Below are 5,588 nucleotides of genomic sequence, written 5' to 3'. Positions count from 1 at the left end.
CGACACTGTCACATGGGACCAGTTTCAGCAGGCCTTTCGTACTTCCCATGTTTCAGCAGGAGCTATGGCCATGAAGAAGCGTGAGTTTCGCAACTTGCGCCAAGGAGGACGGACAGTAGGCCAGTATGTGGAGGACTTTAGTAAGTTAGCACGTTATGCCCCAGATGACGTTGCTACGGATGCAGCTAAGCAGGAGAAGTTTCTGGAAGGACTGAATGATGAGTTGAGCATGCAGTTAATGGTAGCAACCTTCAACAACTACCAGGAGTTGGTAGACCGTGCTCTTATGATTGAAGGCAAGCAGCAGCAAATTGAGAATCGCAAGAGGAAGTATGGACAAGGAAAGTACAATTCAGGAGCTCAGCAGAAGCCACGTTTTACCCCTAGACCGGGAGGACATTTTCAGCATACCCATGGAGGAGGTAGCTCGCACAATCACAATGGCACCCGGAATGGTAATGGGAATGGAGGAAGCAATGGCCAGAATCGCACCAACCCATCAACCCCAGCCAAGAAAGACCTGAGCCAATTCACTTGCTTTAAGTGTTCAAAGACCGGACATTATGCCAATGAATGCCCTGAAATACAAAATGGAAATAGCAATGGAAGCTCTGGGAAGAAGCCAAACCCTTTCAACAGGGGACAGGTGAACCACGTTAGCGTGGAGGAGGTTGAAGCTCAGCCTGATGCAGTAATAGGTAAGTTTTTGGTTAAGTCATTTACTGCACTCATTCTTTTTGTTACTGGTGCATCGCATTCATACATCTCAAGGGGATTTGTGGATAAGTATAACCTGTCAACCCAAGCCCTTAGGTCACCCATGTTAGTAACCTCGCCTGGAGCAGAATATATGGCTAGTCTATGGTGTGATCGGTTACCATTAAGGATTGGTAACTATGTTTTTCCCTCAGACCTAATAGTATTGGAATCCCAAGGATTGGATGTGATATTAGGCATGGATTGGTTGTCAAAGTATGAAGGGAATATTGAATGTGCTAGTAAGTCAATTTTGCTTACCACCCCATAAGGGAGAAGGATCAAGTATGTATCCCGACATGTGCCAAAGAGGACTCAAGTAAATTGCTTAACAGGAGTTGTGCAGGAGGAAGTACCAGTAGTGAAGGATTTCCCTGAAGTATTTCCAGAGGATTTGCCAGGCATGCCACCGGATAGAGATATTGAGTTTTTGATTGAGCTATTGCCAGGCACAGGGCCAATATCAAAGAGACCATACAGGATGCCTGCAAAAGATTTGGTGGAAATTAAGAAGCAGATTAAGGAGTTACTGGATAAGGGATATATTCCCCAAGTTCTTCGCCTTGGGGATCGCCAGTACTTCTAGTGGAGAAGAAGGATGGATCGTTAAGGATGGTTGTAGATTATCAAGGGTTGAATGAAGTAACGATCAAGAACAAGTACCCACTACCAATGATCAATGATCTGTTTGATCGATTGCAAGGAGCTAAGGTATTTTCTAAGATCGATCTGTGATCAGGATACCACCAGTTGAAGATTCGAGAACAGGATATTCCTAAGACAACTTTTACCACCAGGTATGGGCTGTACGAGTATACCGTTATGTCATTTGGTCCGACTAACGCACCCGCATATTTTATGAACATGATGAACAAAGTATTTATGGAGTTTTTGGATAAGTTCATCATAGTGTTCATTGATGATATCCTGGTCTACTCGAAGAATGAAGAGGAGCATAAGGAGCATTTGCGTTTGGTACTTGAGAAGCTCAGAGAACATCAATTATATGCCAAGTTCAGCAAATGTGAGTTTTGGTTGAAGGAAGTAGGATTCCTCGGACACGTTATATCTGGAGAAAGTATAGCAGTAGATCCTACCAAAGTAGATACCGTGACCAAGTGGGAAGCACCAACCACCGTGGGAGAGATCCAGAGTTTTCTTGGACTCGCAGGATACTACCGGAGATTCATTGAGAATTTCTCCAAGATTGCGAAGCCTATCACGGAGTTATTAAAGAAAGATACCAAGTTCATATGGACGGAGGAATGTGAGGCTAGTTTCCAGGAGTTGAAGAAACGTTTGGTTACCTCACCAGTGTTGATTTTGCTAGACCAGACCAAGGATTATGAGGTGTATTGCGATGCTTCATGTCGAGGACTTGGAGCAGTGCTTATGCAGGAAGGGAGAGTTGTTTCATATGCCTCAAGACAACTTAAGCCTCATGAGTTGAATTATGCTACACATGATTTGGAGTTAGCAGCCATAGTGCATGCATTGAAAACATGGAGACATTTTCTAATTGGAAATCATTGTGAGGTGTACACGGATCATAAGAGTTTGAAATACATCTTCACACAGAAGGAGTTAAACCTCAGACAAAGGAGATGGTTGGAGCTCATCAAGGATTATGATATGAGATTGCATTACCATCCCGGAAAGGCTAATGTAGTAGCTGACGCATTAAGCCGTAAGAGCCACGTCAATACATTAATGACGGGAGAAATACCAAGGGAGTTAGCAGAAAATCTTCGTGAACTATGTTTGGAAATAGTTCCGAGAGGCTATGTAGCAGCATTGGAGATTCAGTCAACTTTGATGGATAGAATCAGAGAAGCTCAGAAGACTGACAAGGGAGATTGCCTCTATTAAGGAGAAACTTAGCAAAGGAAAGGCCAAAGGATTTCGTGAGGATGAGCACGACACCCTATGGTTTGAAGACCGTGTTTATGTGCCCAATGACCTGGAGATTAGGAAGTTGATTCTGCAAGAGGCACACGATTCACCATATTCGATTCATCCAGGAAATACCAAGATGTATTTGGATTTGAAAGATATTTTCTGGTGGACCGGAATGAAGAAGGATATTGCAGAGTACGTAGCAGTTTGTGATGTATGTCAGAGAGTAAAGGCAGAGCATCAGAAGCCAGCAGGATTGTTACAACCATTGCCGATACCCAAATGGAAGTGGGATAAGTTAGGCATGGATTTTATCACAGGATTACCCAGGACTCGTTCAGGATATGACTCGATTTGGGTTGTAGTTGATCGATTGACGAAAGTAGATCATTTCATCCCAGTAAAGACTACCTACACCAGTGCAAAGTTGGCAAAGATATACATGACCAGGATCGTATGTCTGCATGGAGTTCCGAGGAGTATCGTATCAGATAGAGAAACCCAGTTTACCTCAAAGTTCTGGAAATAGTTGCATGAAACTTTGGGTACCACTACCAGGCTAGAATTCAGTACAGCTTTTCATCCACAGACAGATGGACACACCGAGAGAGTCAATCAGATTTTGGAGGATATGCTGAGAGCATGTGCACTAGATTACGGATCTAGTTGGGACGACAATTTGCCATATGCAGAGTTCTCTTACAAAAACAGTTACCAAACCAGTTTGAAGATGGCCCCTTTAGAAGCCTTGTACGGAAGGAGGTGCAGGACACCGTTGTCGTGGGACGAAGTTGGAGACCGCCAGTTGTTTGTGAAGGAAATATGCCCTAGAGGCAATAATAAAGTTATTATTTATTTCCTTATATCATGATAAATGTTTATTATTCATGCTAGAATTGTATTAATAGGAAACATCATACATGTGTGAATACATAAACAAACAGAGTGTCACTAGTATGCCTCTACTTGACTAGCTCGTTAATCGAAGATGGTTCTGTTTTCTAACCATGAACAAAAGAGTTGTTATTTGATTAACAGGGTCACATCATTAGAAGAATGATGTGATTGACATGACCCATTCCATTAGCTTAGCACCCGATCGTTTAGTATGTTGCTATTGCTTTCTTCATGACTTATACATGTTCCTATGACTATGAGATTATGCAACTCCCATTTGCCGGAGGAACACTTTGTGTGCTACCAAACATCACAACGTAACTGGGTGATTATAAAGGAGCTCTACAGGTGTCTCCAAAGGTACATGTTGGGTTGGCGTATTTCGAGATTAGGATTTGTCACTCCGATTGTCAGAGAGGTATCTCTGGGACCTCTCGGTAATGCACATCACATAAGCCTTGCAAGCATTGCAACTAATGAGTTAGTTGCGAGATGATGTATTACGGAACGAGTAAAGAGACTTGCCGGTAACGAGATTGAACTAGGTATTGAGATACCGACGATCGAATCTCGGGCAAGTAACATACCGATGACAAAGGGAACAACGTATGTTGTTATGCGGTCTGACCGATAAAGATCTTCGTAGAATATGTGGGAGCCAATATGAGCATCCAGGTTCCGCTATTGGTTATTGACCGGAGACATGTCTCGGTCATGTCTACATTGTTCTCAAACCCGTAGGGTCCACACGCTTAAGGTTTCGATGACAGTTTCATTATGAGTTTTTATGTTTTGATGTACCGAAGGAGTTCGGAGTCCCGGATGAGATCGGGGACATGACGAGGAGTCTCGAAATGGTCGAGATGTAAAGATCGATATATTGGACGACTATATTCGGACATTGGAAAGGTTCCGAGTGATTCGGATATTTTCGGAGGTACCGGGGAGTTACGGGAATACGAGGAAGACGCAATGGGCCTTAATGGGCCTTAGTGGGAAGGACCAGGAGGTGGCGCGCGCCCCTCCCAAGCCCAGTCCGAATTGGACAAGGGGTTTTGGGCGCGGCCCCTCTCTCCCTTCCTTCCCCTCTTCCCCCCTTCCCCCCCTTCTCCTAGTTGGACTAGGAAAGGAGGAAACCTACTCCAACTAGGAGTAGGAATCCTACTCCCCTGGCACGCCCCTCCTAGGGCCGGCCTCCTTCCCCCTTGCTCCTTTATATACGGGGGCAGGGGGGCACCCCATGAACACAACAATTGATCCTTGAGATCTGTTAGCCGTGTGCGGTGCCCCCCTCCACCATAATCCTCGATAATATTGTAGCGGTGCTTAGGCGAAGCCCTGCGAAGGTAGAACATCAAGATCGTCACCACGCCATCGTGCTGACAAAACTCATCCCCGACACTTTGCTGGATCGGAGTCCGGGGATCGTCATCGAGCTGAACGTGTGCTAGAACTCGGAGGTGCCGTAGTTTCGGTGCTTGATCGGTCGGGCCATGAAGACGTACGACTACATCAACCGCGTTGTTATAACGCTTCCGCTTTCGGTCTACGAGGGTACGTGGACAACACTCTCCCCACTCGCTGCTATGCATCACCATAATCTTGCGTGTGCGTAGGAAATTTTGAAATTACTACGTTCCCCAACAGTGGCATCCGAGCCTAGGTTTTATGTGTTGATGTTGTGCACGAGTAGAACACAAGTGAGTTGTGGGCGATATAAGTCATACTGCTTACCAGCATGTCATACTTTGGTTCAGCGGTATTGTTGGATGAAGCAGCCCGTACCGACATTACGCGTACGCTTACGCGAGACTGGTTCTACCGACTTGCTTTGCACACATGTGGCTGGCTGATGTCAGTTTCTCCAACTTTAGTTGAAGCGAGTATGGCTACGCCCGGTCCTTGCGAAGGTTAAAACAGCACCAACTTGACAAACTATCATTGTGGTTTTGATGCGTAGGTAAGATTGGTTCTTGCTTAAGCCCGTAGTAGCCACGTAAAACTTGCAACAAAAAAAGTAGAGGACGTCTAACTTGTTT

This window comes from Triticum urartu, chromosome 1 (genome assembly GCF_003073215.2).
Source record: "Triticum urartu cultivar G1812 chromosome 1, Tu2.1, whole genome shotgun sequence".
NCBI classification, from domain to species: domain Eukaryota; kingdom Viridiplantae; phylum Streptophyta; class Magnoliopsida; order Poales; family Poaceae; genus Triticum; species Triticum urartu.
This window is presented reverse-complemented; position numbering follows the sequence as displayed.